Source organism: Schistocerca nitens, chromosome 6, assembly GCF_023898315.1.
Source record: "Schistocerca nitens isolate TAMUIC-IGC-003100 chromosome 6, iqSchNite1.1, whole genome shotgun sequence".
NCBI lineage: Eukaryota > Metazoa > Arthropoda > Insecta > Orthoptera > Acrididae > Schistocerca > Schistocerca nitens.
The window spans coordinates 482,705,108-482,722,847 of record NC_064619.1 but is presented as its reverse complement, the minus strand read 5'-3'; the positions used below and the strand labels follow the sequence as shown (position 1 = coordinate 482,722,847).

The window sequence follows — 17,740 nt, the reverse complement described above, 5'->3', positions numbered from 1 at the left end:
CTTTTTTTTGTATACCTTTAGTATCCGCTGTTGGTCCTATTTGGTACTGGTCGCTCACACATGAGCAATATTCTAACATGGGGTGCACAAGTTTCTTTTGTAGACTGACTACATTGTCCCAGTCTCCAGCCAACGAACTGAACTCTGCCACCTGTACTACCTAGGACTGAGCTTGTTTGACCATTCCCTTTCATATCGCCACGAAGCGTTACACCTAGGTACTTGCACAAGTTGAGTGATTATAATTGTAATAATTGATACCGTAGTCACAGGATATTACTTTTCTTCGTTTCGTGAATTACGTTATTCTACTGTTCTGTTCACTGAAAGCAAATTTTCAATTTTGCACCACTTTGAAAGCTTATCAAGATCTGACTGACTATATCTCCAGCGTTTTTTAGGCAGTACTACATTAAAAATTACTGTGTCATCAGAAAATCAACCTGACCTTACTACTAATATTGTCTGTTAGGTCATCGATATAAATCATAAACAAAAACTATCACAACCCACTTCCCTGAGGCAGGATTGAAGTTACGTCTACTTTTGCAGGTAGCTCTCCATCTAAGATAACAGTCTGTGCTTTCCTAACAAAAAAATCCACGACCTTGTCACAAATTTTGTTTGAAAGCCCATACATGCATACTTTCGATAATAGGTGCTGGTGTATTACCAAGTGAAGTGCTTTCCAAAGTCAAGAAACTCGAATTACCCTGATTTATGGCCTTCTTGATATGTGGGAAAACTGTTAAGTATGGTTCCTCATGATCTATGTCTTTGAAAATCAGAGCTGGTTGTATTTTCCTTATTGTTGTTTCACCCTCCACCTTTCCCTCCCCCCCCTGCCCCCATCTCTCCCACCCCCGCCCACTGACCCAGACCCTTCCCCTCCCCCCCCCCCCCCCCTGCGCTTTTCGTTGGGGTTTTGTTCTGCAAAGCATTTCCAGAATTTTAACGGAGCAGTGGATAGCTCAGTTCGCAGTCAAAAAGCCTTGTAATTGTGAAGGTGCTGGTTTCAGCCTCGTTAGTAGCTGTGACTTTTTTCTGTTATTTGAACTCTAAATACATTATCAAACGGAAATATCACTGGACGAATACTGTAGTAGTAAAAGTACCAAATTTTTATTTTTGATAGCTAACGAGCACTAGAGTACTTTGAGGCCCCAGCTTCATCCTGTGGACTGTTACTCGTTCCACTTCTTCCAGGACGGTCCCAGGTGCACTTAGTCCCTCCTAGTGCAGCAGCTAAGAAGGGCTGCACTCTACCTACAGTCACGCCAATAGGCTGATCTCGTGCTTGTGCCACAGACTTTAGCTTTTACCTATTTCTTTAACCAGATGAAACTGTGAATCATCGCAACAAACTGAAATTTGGTACGAAAACGCAAAGCAGGAAACAGAGAAAAAACACTTTTGTTTCTGAAAATTCAACTGTATTATTGGTATACGTAATTTTCTCGTTGAACAACAAGGCATTTCACATTTCCGAATCAAGTTTTATTTTTATGCTATTATTATTTAAAAATAAAAGATGTAATCTTTTTTTAAAAATTAGGATTAAATATTTGTGATTCATCATTTCCATTTTATGATGAGTATAGAAATGAAAGAAAAGTAAGAAACGTTGCCACTACCAAGAGTCCAACCAGCTTCTTCGCAAATACAAGACCGGTAAACTGTGCGCTCAGTTACCAGCCACTCTGTTAAAATACCAGATATGGCTTCAAAAATGGCTCTGAGCACTATGGGACTTAACATCTTAGGTCATCAGTCCCCTAGAACTTAGAACTAGTTAAACCTAACTAACCTAAGGACATCACACACATCCATGCCCGAGGCAGGATTCGAACCTGCGACCGTAGCAGTCGCGCGGTTCCGGACTGCGCGCCTAGAACCGCGAGACCACCGCGGCCGGCAAAATACCAGATATGTTTTGTACTTAACAGAGCTGTAAAATCTTTAAATCTTCGAAGGTAAAGTTTTTCAAATCTTTTGAGAAGTGCTTCTATTGCTTTAGAAAAATGACATCTGGAGACGTGACCTCCAAATCCTATTAGTACGACGAAAATGCAAGAGGATCGCCAGGTCCCCTTGTTAGAGGATATTGTAAAAATGTTAACGGCTTCACAGGAAAAAAAAATGTTCAAATGTGTTTGAAATCTTATGGGACTTAACTGCTAAGGTTATCAGTCCCTAAACTTACACACTACTTAACCTAAATTATCCTAAGGACAAACACACACACCCATGTCTGAGGGAGGACTCGAACCTCCGCCGGGACCAGCCGCACAGTCAGTGACTGCAGCGCCTTAGACAGCTCGGCTAATCCAGCGCGGCTCAGAGGAAAGAGTCGAATAGCTTTCTATAAAGTAACTACAATGAATTTAATTTATGCAACTGAAAGCCCGTTCATTTTAAGCGATTTCAACTCCCAATCAAGGATTCTTTGGCACTTGCAAGAAAAGAGGCCCTAGATGAAAGAGGGGGAAGAGCATTGAAGTGGAAACGTAGAGAGGTGAGACGAGGCGGAGAGAGATGACGGAGGAGAGAGAGAGAGGGGAGAGAAGGATATGGACAGAGAGAAGGAGATGGACAGAGAGAAGGAGATGGACAGAGAGAGGGATATGGGCATAGAGAGGGGAGGAAATGGGGAGAGAGAGGAGAGCGGAAGAGATGGACTGAGAGAGGGGAGAGAAGGAGATGGAGAGAGGTGAGAGAAGGAGATGGTTGGAGAGAGGTGAGAGAAGGAGATGGTTGGAGAGAGGCGAGACGAGGAGATGGACATAGAGAGGGGATAGGAGACGGACAGGGAGAGAGAGGAGGAAGAGAGGGGGGAGAAGGAGATGGACAGAGACAGGGGAGGAGATGAGTAAAGAGAGGGAGAAGATGAAGAATAGGAAGAATGATGAAGATTAGATGGGTAGATCATATAACTAATGAGGAGGTACTGAATAGAATTGGGGAGAAGAGAAATCTGTGGCACAACTTGACTAGAAGGAGGAATCGCTTGGTAGGATATGTTCTGAGGCATCAAGGGATCACCATTTTAGTATTGGAGGGCAGCGTGGAGGGTAAAAATCGTAGAGGGAGACCAAGAGATGAATACATTAACCAGTTTCAGAAGGATGTAGGTTGCAGTAGGTACTGGGAGATGAAGAAGGATGCATCGGTTAGAGTATCATGGAGAGCTGCATCAAACCAGTCTCTGGACTGAAGACCACAACAACAAAAAACCAATTTCTATACTTTTGGATTCGCTAGCATCCAATAAAGGTCAATACGGATAGTATACAATAATGCACAAAGTGTAAAGCATACAATTATACAACACAAACTGCCTTCCCAATGTGGAGCAAACAATTCTCTGGGACAGTTATTATTCAGTTCCACACAGAAGTACTAAGATGAGCGCTCTGCACGTCTTAAGTAGTGTGGTTGCTGATTACTGCATACTTAACGAGCATTTAGTCAGCACGCACGTCCCGTGATAGCCACTGTCCGGTGGTAACTGGATCCTCGATCTGAGCGCGGCCTCCCGCGCACACTCTCGGTTGTTTGTGAGGCGGCCAGCGCTGCGCATGCGCCACTATCGCGGCTGTCAGCCCGTGGGCCCGTCACAGCAGATTTACACGCCGCCGCTGTTTGCAGTGGCGATAGCGGAACTGCTCTTCCCCACAGGGGCGCCGCCGGCTCCCCTTCTGTGCTTCCACCAGCGCTTCAGCCATGTCGGCAAAGTTGCGCAAGGAACTCACATGCATCTCAATGCTTTCCCGTGTCAGGGAAAGCAGCAGAATCCAAAAAACTATCGGCCGGTATCAATGACGTTCATCTAAGGACCAATATTATACGGTATCTTGAACAGAGTAACCTCCGTCATGCTAACCAGCATGGATTTCATATACTACTGGCCATTAAAATTGCTATACCAAGAAGAAATGCAGATGATAAACGGGTATTCATTGGACAAATATATTGTACTAGAGCTGACATGTGATTACATTTTCACGCAATTTGGGTGCATAGATCCTGAGAAATCAGCACCCAGAACAATCACCTGTGGCCATAATAACGGCCTTGATACGCCTGGCCATTGAGTCAAACAGAGCTTGGATGGCGTGTACAGGTACAGCTGCCCATGCAGTTTCAACACGATACCACAGTTCATCAAGAGTAGTGACTGGCGTATTGTAACGAGCTAGTTGCTCGGCCAGCATTGACCAGACGTTTGGTGAGAGATCTGGAGAATGTGCTGGCCAGGGTAGCAGTCGAACATTTTCTGTATCCAGAAAGGCTCGTACAGGACCTGCAACATGCGGTCGTGCATTATTCTGTCGAAAAGTAGGGTTTCGCATGGATCAAATGAAATGTAGAGCCAAGGGTCGTAACACATCTGAAATGTAACGTCCACTGTTCAAAGCGCCGCCAATGCGAACAAGAGGTGACCGAGACGTGTAATCAATGGCACCCCATACCATCACGCCGGGTGATACGCCAGTATGGCGACGGCGAATACACGCTTCCAATGTGCGTTCACCGCGATGTCGCCAAACACGGGTGCGACCATCATGATGCTGTAAACACAACCTGGATTCATCCGAGAAATATGACGTTTTGCCATTCGTGCACCCAGGTTCGTCGTTGAGTATACCATCGCAGGCGCTCCTGTCTGTGATGCAGCGTCAAGGGTAGCCGCAGCCATGGTCTCCGAGCTGATACTCCATGCTGCTACAAACATCGTCGAAGTGTTCGTGCAGATGGTTGTTGTCTTGCAAACGTCCCCATCTGTTGACTCAGGTATCGAGACGTGGCTGCACGATCCGTTACAGCCATGCGGATAAGATGCCTGTGATCGCGACTGCTAGTGATACGAGGCCGTTGGGATCCAGCACGGCGTTCCGTATTACCCTCCTGAACCCACCGTTTCCATATTCTGCTAACAGTCATTGGATCTCGACCAACACGAGCAGCAATGTCGCGATACGGTAAACCACAATCGCGATAGGCTACAATCCGACCTTTATCGAAGTCGGAAACGTGATGGTACGCATTTCTCCTCTCTACACGAGGCATCACAACAACGTTTCACCAGGCAACGACGCTCAACTGTGTATGAGAAATCGGTTGGAAACTTTCCTCAAGTCAGCACGTTGTAGGTGTCACCACCGGCGCAAACCTTGTGTGAATGGTCTGAAAAAGCTAATCATTTGCATATCACAGCATCTTCTTCCTGTCGGTTAAATTTCGCGTCTGTGGCAAGTCATCTTCGTTGTGTAGCAATTTTAATGGCCAGTAGTGTAGATAACCATTGCACCTAAGTTTTTTTAGCCTCTCCACATCCTTGAATGCCACGCTCTCCACCTCGCTTTTTGCATCCGTATACCGTCCATCACACAACGTGGATCCGTTACAGTCTCATAGGACTTCCATCCCTCATAACAACTCCGTTCAACGTACAGGATCCGCAAACTCGACTCGAGTTACCAATGCACCGCCAAATGCCGCCAACCCTGCATCTGCACACAATCCACATCCTGCCCAACGGAATTTCAACAGTCTCCCTCGTGAGGTAACGGGCGAGTCGTGGCGCCCTGAAAATATTCTAAGTTCGGAGGAAGCAGTGGCCGCACGGCCCGCTCTGAGGGCGGGGGCCGCTTGGCAGGCCGACGACGTGGTGCTCGACGCTGGCCGAAGCAAGAGGGGTCCAGCCGCTTGGCTGGGAATTCCATGGTGACCCTGTGCTGATGGAGACACGCTGGGAGTGCCAAATATGGTGGACCTTGTGAAACCTTAATGACAGACATTTCACAGTTCGTATAGAAATTAATGGTAGCCAGATGAATCATGACACCTCAAAAAGAAACATGTACATTACTTTGATATGCTCGACGATTTTGATGGTGTAATCAGATTTACTGTATCTTTGTGTTCCCACAGGAAATCGCGCGATCCATCACCCAAATCTCTGTCCAGTGTTGTCGTCCTTTACACCACCTTAAGCGTCACTTGGCGTTGAATACGGGAAAGTATGGCTAATGAGGAGTTGCTCGACCACTGTACCCCATTCTTAGTAACTACTTACACACATTCATTGTGCTAGCTGGACTGCAGGTAGCACTTTGGAAATCACGAGGAATTCCTTCGTTTGATTTTCTACGGCGCTTACAAAGAATGAAAGAGAAAAACTGAATGTTTTCGAATGAAAAGTAATGAGGAAAATCTGTGGACCTGTGTTGGAGAATGGCGTATTGACAATTCGAAAGAACAATGTAATTTATCAGCTAATGAAGCAATCCACTATCAACCAGAAATTAGAACGTAGGAGACTGCAATGGGCTGGACATGTGGCTAGAATGGAAAACAACAGAATCACCAAAATAGCATTTGAAGGAACTCTCCAGGCAACAAGACCATTGGGCTGACGTCGTACAAGGTTGAAAGATGACAGAAGGACATCGCAGCATTAGGAATTTACGCAGGAAGAGAGAGACTGCGAGAGATAGAAGGCGGTGGAGGCAGATAGTTGATGAAGCGCGTGGTCTACAGGGACTGTGATCGCTAAGAAGGAGAAGAAGAAAAAGAAGAAGATTTTCTACGACCACCCAGCGCAATCCTCGACGGTGCTTGTCCATCAGTACATGACTTCTGCCTCGTCTTGGTTTTGATGTATGGATATTCCTTCACTCACTTCGCGATAAGATCACTAACAGTTGACGGGGGCGGGGTTAGAGGGGTTGAAATGTCACTTTGATTCTTTTACTCACGTGACATCCACTGACTAGCCCACGTTCGAAGTCATTGGTTCTCCTGACCGACTGTTACTGCTTCTCTGCTGACAAAACCGTACTCCTTTCATCCTTTTAGACGGGCAGTCCGTTTCTTGTGACATCCAGTGATCAACTCCACTTTACATAGGAATGTCCGCAAACTTTTTATGAAATATTATATATTCCAGTTGACTATAAACTGAGGGTCAAGTAACAGTTTGCGTGCTTATGTATGTTCCCTAATCTCTCTCTTACTTTCATGGCACCTTGACGAGAAATGCGATGGAAGCAGATGAATTGTTGCAGAGTATTCCTCCAATTACGTAAGTTTATTCAACATTGTCTTGCGAGAAAAGACCCACCATTCTCACAAAGAATCCGATTTTACAATCTCTTATGACGCCCGCCAGTCTCCAAGATTCTGCAAAAAGCATCTGAATTGTGTTTACTGTCACAGCTACTTGTTACGGCCTTAAACACTGCAGCTCGTGGTGAATATTCTTACGGAGACGTCATCTAATAATGGGCAGTTGTAGAGGAAGTCTCACCACAGAAACTATTCAAAAAGTGTCTGTAATGGTTCTCCAATGCAAGTTTGAATAATTGAAAAATTTTGTTGGTTAAGTAACAGTTAACAATTTCCGCATACGCTTTCAATTTACTATTTTAAATGGAGTTTCACAGAGCCTGTGCATCCTCTTTACGAAGGTAATGTTTTTATTTCCATATTCACAATGACTTACGTTATCGAAATATTGCTACTAGATCCAGATTTCTGCGAACATGACCCATTTAAAAAGCAACATCGCTCTATCCGACTGCACCTAAAACAATAAATATTGCTGACCTTATTTTCTCACAATTCGCCTCCCTCCTCTTTTTGAACTCAGTTTGTGTGACTGGTTACCCACATAGCTACAATGCTATTGCGGTTGCCTACATGCAGGCACCGCTTAAACTGTGTAGTCTGCTAACGCTTGGTACTGGCACAAGGAGTATTTAAGACGTCGAACAACTTCTGGTGGAACGAAATAATTTATGTAACAGTTTATACTTTTTTAGGAAGTCTACTGCTGAACATCAGCGTATGCTGTTAATGTTACATGTCTTATTTAATCTCGACACTCTATTCTGGAAGTACACTGATAAGCACTAGGTATTATGACCACATATTTAATAACGTGCTAGTCCACCTTTGGAACACAATGCAGCAACGTATCTGCATGGCATGAATTCAGTTACTAGTCAGGTTTCAGGAAGTATGACGGACCATCTGTGTACTTACGGGTCACGCTATTGCATGGCGAATGGCTGACGCTTAACGTCTCGTACGGGTTCCATCGCGTTCACATCAAGCAATTTTGTTGTCCCAACATCAACGTAAGTTCACTAAATGCTCCTCAGACCCCTGTAGCACGATTCTTGGCTTACGGCAGGGACAGTTCTCCTGCTGGAGGATGCCGCTGCCGTCGGTGAAGACGTAAGCATGAATAGATGCAATGCAATAATGTTCACGCAGTAAGCAGCTGTCATGGCGATTACTACCAAAGGTCCTGTGGAAGGCCAGGTGAACGCCTCCCATATCCCCTGCCGGCCTGCGTTCGTGGCGCGATGCATGTTTCGAGCAGCCGGTCACCAGAGCGATGTGTATTCGGACACGACACTCGTTCTGGTGTAGCGAGATAACGTGCCTCATTCAACGAGGCGACACGTTTCCATTGATCCAAGGTCCAATATCGATGATCCCATCACCACTGCCATCGTAAATTATGGTGTCGTTGAGTGGACATGGGAACAAGTAGGAGTCGTTGTTTGCAGTGCCCCATGTTCAACAATGTGCACTAAACGATGTGCTCCGGAACAATGTTCCTGCACTTGATTTGTGTCCTGTCGTCAGATCTGTTACAGATCGCGGCCTATCATGCTGCTTGTAAGCCTCCGGTCTTCACGTTCTGTGATAACTTTTTGACATCCAACTAGCCTTTTGTTCATGGTTTCACCATCCTTCATACTCTTTCCATAGATGTTCACGTGAACAGTCGACCAGCTTCACTGTTTCTGATACACTCCTTCGTAAGCGCCGAGCTGTAACAATCTGTGTCGCTTACACCTTTCTCTGCTCCTTTTATTTACTTTCACTATCGCGTGATGAGCTCATAACGCCGCCAGGAGCCTTTCTATCTCGCATTTGGCATGATTCAGTGCCTAATCTTACTCTGACTGCTTTAAACCTCAATTTATTTTAAGCCAATATTGTACTGGAAGGTCTGAGAAAATGCAATACAGATGTTACCAGACCTCCAATGCTTTGTGACATTCCAGGGTTCAGATTCTATTATGGATCATTCTCTCCAAGGAGTCGGTCCGCTATCTTATATATCGATATTCAAAGACACCGAGACCCCGTCTCGTGGCAACGCCTTCCCTGGCGTCCCGCTAAGCGGCAGCAGGGTCGACCGATGAGGCTTTAAAGCACTGAACGCAGCAAAATAACCAATGACGGACGGAGCAAGGAGGACATCAAAAGCAGACTATCAACGACAAAAAGAGCATTCCTGGCCAAGAGAAGTCTACCAATAACTAATATCGGCCTTAATTTGAGGAAGAAATTTCTGAGAATGTACGTCTGAAGTACAGCGTTGTATGGTCATGAAACATGGACTGTGCGGAAACCAGAATAGAAGAGAATCGAAGCGTTCGAGATGTGGTGCTACAGACGAATGTTGAAAATTAGGTGGACTGATAAGGTAACGAATTAGGAGGTTCTGCGCAGAATTGGAGAAGAAAGGACTATGTGGAAAACACTGACAAGGAGAAGGAACAGGATGATAGGACATCTGTTAAGACATGAGGGAATGACTTCCATGTTACTAGAGGGAGCCGTAGAGGGCAAAAACTGTAGAGGAAGACAGAGATTGGAATACATTCAGCAAATAATCGAGGACGTAGGTTGCAAGTGCTACTCTGAGATGAAGAGGTTTGCACAGGAGAGGAATACGTGGCGGGCCGCATCAAACCAGTCAGAAGACTGATGACAAAAAAACGCCTGTCGACTCATGGTCTCTGTCACCTTCAGCGAGTGGAAGAGCTAATGAGTCTTATGCATCAACGGGGAAGCTGTTCACATATGTTGTTGATGACGTGAGACTGACTAGTGCTACCCTGGATGGAAGTTTGGTGCCCGCACTTACGTAGTAGTAGATGATTGCAGCGTCTTCTGCACGTGAAGGGGAGTTAAAGTTATGCTTGGAGGTTAAACTGAGCGTTGCCATGATGTTATTATGCTTGCATGCCCTGTTAAATGTGCTGTTTGTTTTATCTGTAGATGAATAGGCGCAACAAGTACGGTTCATGTCATTTAGTGATTAGGCTGGATTTCGCAGTATTGCTTGTCGATTTTCATCGTGTCGAAAGAAGGGAGAACACAAATGAATAAACGGGGAGCTTCACTGTTTGATACACAACGCAAACTCTTGTCAGCTTTCGTATTAATGTACGCCACCGATTAAAGTTGTGTAGTAGTCTGACGGTGTTTGAGAGTATTGTCTTGAATGCGGTACACTGTGTGGCCAGACACATTGACTGAGGGCTACTAAGTTTTGTGTACTCATGTTGATGCTTATTGGTGCAGTGTTTTTAAAAATTTTATAACAGCAGGCGTCTCTATTCTAGCTTAGCGTGTTTGTTTAATTGTTTTAAAATCGGATATATTTATGTAGCTCTGCTTTTGGTTAAAACTAGTGATCTGTTTTCCTGAGAGAGAGAGAGAGAGAGAGAGAGAGCGATTTTGGCCAACCCTGTGATATATATCACGTAAGGCGCTCTTGAAATCGTATTGTGGGGAAGTTGTCTTAATATGTTAATGCCTGATATCTGTCCAAGAATTGCAAAACCTTTTTTCTTAAGTCATAGTTAAGAGTAGATTTTTATTCAATGGGGCACATGATTTAAGTTTTGTTTTAGCTGTGTTACTTGGTTTTGAGATCACATTACCCAAGAAAGTGTTCCTCCATCCTTTAGAGTGTAACGGATATAATAGTTGCTTATTTCACTTAAATAAGTGTGCTATAATTGTTTAGTATGAGTGTTTTAGGTCATTGAAGAATGTTATCCCGGCTCTATCATAATTGGTCTATTTGAGAAGGGACTTTTTGGAAGGCAAGACCCGGCGGCTATTTTTTGACGCTACTGTGAGACATTTACTCCAAAAACGAAATGTATCTAATTTCATATTTAAACTGTACTTATCTTAAGGAAATATTATTCCAGTAGGTGCCCTTTGTTGTTATTTTCAAATTTTTGAGCTGGTCGTGTATATTAGTTATTCGATAAAATAAAACTATGTAAAAAGTTGTACGTGTTTAATACTCTGTATGTGAGTTCGGTACCTCTCACTACCGAACTGAGTGTACTATCTTGTGATAATTTTGAGATAGCTCTTCCATGTTCGAAGCGGACAGATAACCGTCAAAAATACCAGTAGAAAAGCACCATGCGTCAATGTTATTCGAAGTAGTTAAGTAGAGTTGTTTCCGGAACCACTAACTTCATCCACGAAGGTTGTTACGACTGTCTGTGCACTACTTTCCATTCTCATCTCTGTGAATTCTAGCTTGATTATCCAGTAATACTTCAAGCGTCCTACATAGCAGCATAACGATTTCGTCTACTTTCACTCTCTACCAGAGGACTACAACAATGTTGCACTCCCTTGAGTTGTGCTGTCAATGTAACGCTAACTCAAAGTAAATTTTAAGTCTGCTTGTATTCCGACGTGTGCCTTTGTTACACTTTGGCGAAGAATTCGAGTAGCCATGTGCGACACAGGTCAATACGTGACGTGGCCATTCACGCCAACATTCGAGGAGTCAGTTAGCTCGGTGGACTATTACATTTATCCAGCAGTTTCTTCAAGGTTCGTCCATATTGCTCTCTAATCCATAGTAAAAGATATGAGAGGCACTAGCATCACAAATGACAACATTAAATCTTCTAATAATGAACGGTAAGGAAACGTAACTTGATCCAGATGGTGTTTTTCATTGTTTAAACAGTCTATGGGAAAGCAACAGATCTTATTGCCAAGTAAACAACGGTATTGAAATCTTCTGGTAACAATTTTTATATTTACAATGTGTGCAACTGAATACATACAATTTACTTTTCTACAGAAGCGTTTCGTCTGAATCTATTCAGCCGGCCGGAGTGGCCGAGCGGTTCTAGGCGCTTCAGTCTGGAACCGCGCGACCACTACGGTCGCAGGTTCGAATCCTGCCTCGGGCATGGATGTGTGTGATGTCCTTAGGTTAGTTAGGTTTCAGTAGTTCTAAGTCCTAGGGGACTGATGACCTTAGCAGTTAAGTCTCATAGTGCTCCGAGCCATCTTCAATGGCCTGAACATACTTACCGTTTTATTGCATTGGATGTTGCTGAAGTTTGACAGTGTAGATAATAAAAATACATCTATTTAGCAAGAAAGTTTGTAGGTCTTAACCAGAATGTTGCAATGTGTTATTTAAACGTTTTAATACATGTAAAAATATGTACGTAATTAATATCACTAAGATGCTCACATAAACTGATGCAAAATACCTCTAGAAAAAAGTAGTCAGTATTTGTTCATATAACCTAAGTCAGTTAATACAATATTACTACGAACATTATGTTCTCCAGATCTGTTTTCTGGATCAAACTCTTTCTCTCTGTTGCACTACCTAACATGACTGCCACCAGAAGGCAATTCATTTCTCGCCGCTTGTCAAATGAAATGTTTATGGAATACATACGGTAAATTTTTTGATTCACGCTCGATCATCGCCTTCGCAGTACCGCCTCACGCTCCACCACTACCTCTTGCGTCACACTGTCAAGGTATAAACTACCTGATCAAAAGTATCCGGACACCCTGTGTAATTCAGAACTGACCAGTAGATGTCATGAGAGGCGGACCCGTCAGTATAAAAGGAACTGGCGAGTACGGTGTTGTCAGTAGTCAAACAGTAACAGCAGAACGAGTCAGCCGGAAAAGCTCAGTGACTTCGAACGTGGACTGGTCATTGGACACGATATTTACGATATTACAGTGCCTGTGTTATTTCGAATCACGATGTAAAGTTTTTCGGACGTGCATGTATGTCAGAAGGAACAGGCACTGCAGCCGTTATGAAGTACCTGAATGTATTTACAGTTGCGAATGTGGACTACCATCAACTGTACAAATTTGTGCCGGACTGGGATCGAACCCGGATTTCCTCCTTATCGCGAGCGGTCGCCTTACCATTTGGCTATCCGTCCAGGACTCTCGGCCAGACGCAAACTGATTTGACGATATACGTAAGTTTGGGCCTGGCCGAGAGTCCTGCACGGATAGCCAAATGGTAAGGCGACCGCTAACGATAATCGGGAAATCCGGGTTCGAGTCCAGGTCGGGCACAAGTTTTCATTGTCATCCCATTATACAGCTGCTGGTAGTCGATATTCGCAACAGCGAATACATTTACATATAGTCATTAGATGTCCCCTCAGTAACAAATCCAACATTAAAATTACAAACGCTCTGAAACTGAGATTGTTGGTGATGTGACTGTCAAATGGAAACGTGAAGGAACAAACACAGCTAAACCAAGGCTAGGTGGATCTCATGTACCGTCGTACAGCGACCGTCGAGCATTGCGGAGGTTTGTCGTAAAAAATAACATGAAATCAGCGGAAGTGATCACTCCTGAGTTCGAAAGTGTTACCAACGGTCCAGCTAGCTCCGTGACGATCGTAGGGAGCTAAAAAGCATGAAGTACAATGACGAGCAACTCCTTTTTTGTCAGTGCTAAGCGGAGTTTGAGGTGGTGTAAACAGCGACTCCACTGTACAGGGGATGGCTGAAAATGAGTGCTCTGCTGTGACGCAGCATGCTATACGCCGCGGGAATCCGATAGCAGGGTTTGGGGGTTAGTCAGTGCATCGAGGACGTTGCCTGCCAGTATGTGTGTTGCCAACAAGGAAGTACAGAGGAGGTGCAGCTACGGTGTGGGGCTGTTTTTCGTGGTTTCGGTGTGCTCCTATTATTGCGCTAACGATAACGCTTAATTCAGAAGAATATGAACACATTTCATAGCATTGTGTACTGCTTACAATAGATGAACAGTTCACAGACGATTGATTGTATGAGCGTGACAATGCACCTTGTCATAAAACAGCATCTGTGAAGCAATGATTGAAGTATATTAATTTTACTGAAATGCACTGGCCTGCTCAGAGTCTTGATCTGAACCACCTATCAAAAGCTACATCTTCGACTTCGCTCCAGACGCCAACTTCCAACATCAATACCCTCTCTGGTTTCGGCTCTTGAGGCACAATGTGCTGCCATTCGTCCACAGACACGCAGAAGCCTCACTGAAAGCGTCCACAGCAGACATAAAGCCTTTATAAAGGTGAAGGGTAAACAAACCGCAGTTATTGTAAACTAATAGGTGTCCGGATACTGCTGAGCAGGCAGTGCAAATCAGAACTCCCACTGTACACTGTACCACACAAGCGGCTTGTAGTGAAACTGCGTCCTTTTGAAGCAGCGTCTCAGTTATGTGACTGGATTCGTGATTTCCTACCGAGAGGACACAGTTCGTAGTGATTGACGTAAAGTAATCGACCAAAACAGAAGTGATTTCTGGTGTTCCTCAATTTAGTGCTATAGGCCCTCTGCTGTTCGTTATCTATATAAATGATCTAGGAGACAATTATTGAGCAGCCGTCTTAAGTTGTTGGTAGATGATGCTGTTATTCATCGTCTACTTAAGTCATCAGAAGATCAAAAAAAAATTTTAAAACGATTTCAAAACGATTTAGAAAAGCTATCCATGAGGTGCGAAAATTGGCGCAATTGATCCTAAATAATGAAAAGTGTGAAGTCATCCACATGAGTTCTAAAAGGAGTCCGTTAAACTTCGCTTACACGATAAATGTCAAATCTAAAGGCCGTAAATTCAAGTAAATACCGTACCTAGGAATTACGTTACGAATAGCTTAAATTGGAAAGAACACATAGAAAATGTCGTTGGGAAGGCAAACGAAAGACTGTGTTTCATTGGTAGGAAATGTAACAAAGCTACTAACGAGACTGCATATACTGCGCTTGTCAGTCCTCTTGTGGATTACTGCTGCACCGTCTGGGATCCTTACCACATGGGATTAACGGCGTATTATCGCAAAATAGGGGAGAGAGTGTCACGGACATGATACAGGATTTGGGGTGTACATCATTAAAACAAAGACGTTTCTCGTTACGGCGGAATCTTCTCACGAAACTTCTATCACCAACTTTTTCCTACGAATGCGCCGCCCTACATAGGGAGACATGATCATCATAATAAGAAAAGGGCAAGCAGAGTTCGCAAGGAAAGATGTAGGTGCTTGTTTTTTCCCCAGGTTGTTCGATATTGGGTAATAGAGAATTGTTGTGAAGGTATTTCGATGAACACTTTGCCAGGCCCTTAAGTGTGTATCCGTGCAGATGTATAGTACTGGATGACATCAGTCCCATCCGTTCTGCTCTGAAGATTTCCGTCCCAGGTTCCTCGTTTGCTCAAGTTCAAGGTACTCAGAGATAGGTGTCTGAATTTAGCCGCGATATAAATACAGCGAGTGGCGACGCATATGCCCGAAGCAGAGATAACGTGTCTGCTGAACCGGTCACAATGGGTCGCAGCAGTATTATGTCCCTGCTTCTGAGCGAGAAAACGTATCCCTGAGCTAAAATCTTGATTAAACAAGTAAGAAACGAAGACGAGAAATTCCCTGTCTCTTCCCTATGGTAGAAATATTCTTTAAAAAATGTTGTTAGAATATTTTAAAAAATCTTCTGGGAACGACATTTGCTGATCGATTCGGTTTCGAGAAGTTCTCAACAGGATTTTTAAGCTATATCAGCTAAGCTTTGTATGCCCACACCATAAAATCATTTCTGTCCTATGTTATTAATTTTTATCATATACTTATCACAACGGATTTATTGTATCAACTTCACTCTGAGGATCAATCATCAGCTTTGAAATTTAGCCTGAATTCGATCTTTCATGTTTGTGTCAGCTATGTTACTTATCTCCTAAGTCTCGTGTTTCTCAAGCAGAAAGATCGCAAGAGCTATACCCAAACGTACTGCACTTTATTCTACTGCGACAGGTAGTTCCTGCGGTCGTTGACCTCGGGCTAATAAGAGCTACATATAACACAGTGCTTAAGACCTCCAATCTCTGTTAATCTGCATCTCGAAAGAGAATAATATGAATCTACTGCTGTCGTAGCACTCACAGCCAATCAACGAGTTATCACCTGCCTTAACAACATTCGGAGGCAATGTCTCTGCGATCAGTAAAAGTTTGCTTCTGTAGAATTTAAAGTAACACAAAAGGATAAAAAGACAAGTTTCATCATGTTACTCTTTTGTCAAAACATAATTGGCGACGAAGTAGCTTGAAAATGCTGGAGATTACAGATAAGAACAGAATTTACTTTGGAAGTTGTCCAAGAGAATCCTTAATCCTCTAGACACAGCTTTTCATGCTGGCTGAATATATTACGTATGGTAATGAAGTCGCCAGTATACACATGGCGCTCGATTTCAAAGAAATAAAAGTGGTAGAGTCTCTGTCGATGTTACTGGATTAAGATTAAATTCGCTTTCGACGTGTGCGCATTCTCTCTCTCTCTCTCTCTCTCTCTCTCTCTCTTTCTCCCCTCCCTCCCCAACGTGTGTGTCTGTGTGTGAGTGTGTGTGTGTGTGTGTTTGTGTTTGTGTGTACAGTAGCGGTAGTGGATCCAACTCTGTTTCCTGCTGACAGTTCTTCACCTATCTAGTCTCCACTACAGCCGCCATTTGCACATTACATGTCATGTTTCGATCTCTCTGGACCATCTTCTGATCTAGGTATTTGCGTCAGAAACTTGTCTTGTGAACTCGAAGCTCATAGCAGAGTACTACAACAAATGAAAATTATATTAAATACCTAGTCTTCGTTCTGTACCCTACATAGGAGAACTACGATGCCTACAAATTGACAACTAATACTTCTCTTCTTGCATCCCTTACTCTTAAATTATTATGCATCGTAATATTCTATACACCCTCTCATATTTTCTTGAATTTTTGTAGGAGTGTATTAGCTTTAAAAAGCTTAGTGCGTTCGCAACGCACAGTAAATAGTCTTCGCGATCACTTCTTATAATTTACTACACATCTAGAAAGAACCACGTTGCCTTCCACCAGTAATTAAAGACTTATTTTTTGTGACCTAACATACAATGATTTAATTGCTTTCTTTTTACAAATATGTTTAACAGAAGCTTAAGGTCTAAATGTAGAAAAGCATTTTGTGTTATATTGTCTTCTATACGCGAAAGTCTGTAGCAACTGATACAGAATATCTTTTTTTTATGTAGGAATGGAGAAAGATTGAGTTTTGCTTCTGTGCAGTATAATGAATATTGCGGCTTTGACGCTTTTCTTTTCATTACAGAGTAATTTGTAAGACACATTGAATTACAACTAACAACACTGAAGACTGGAGGAATGAATGATCTCTATGCCATTAAAAACAAAGCTTAAGTAAATAAATGAAACACCCCTTTCCAAAATGCCATCCACGAACTGGCGACAGCATCATAGTTGCATTCGGGAGACGTGGGCTCAAATTACCGTTCAGCAATCTAGAATTAAACTGTCCGTTGTTTCTACGAATCTATTAACGTGATCAGAAGCATAGCACGTTGAAAAAGTCACGGTCCATTTTCTTCCTTTTCCCTTTGAAGGGAAATTAAGCCGTGGTCTTCATTCCCTTTCAGAAATGTGACCTCTGGCTACGCTTTAAAAGCTTAAACGGAGAGATGCGGCTCAGAGGTAAGGCAGAGGACTCGCATTCAGAGGACGGCTATTCAAATCTTGGTCCTGCTACTCAGTTTACGTCTCTATTAACCTCTTCCTCGAC

At 43.4% G+C, this 17,740-nt stretch overlaps 1 protein-coding gene across 1 annotated transcript in view; it reads left to right on the top strand.

Annotated features, from left to right (window-relative positions):
* The window catches only part of LOC126262610 (ADAMTS-like protein 4), a 775,764-nt gene that overhangs the window by 353,241 nt on the left and 404,783 nt on the right, over positions 1-17,740 (top strand). The window lies entirely within an intron of this gene.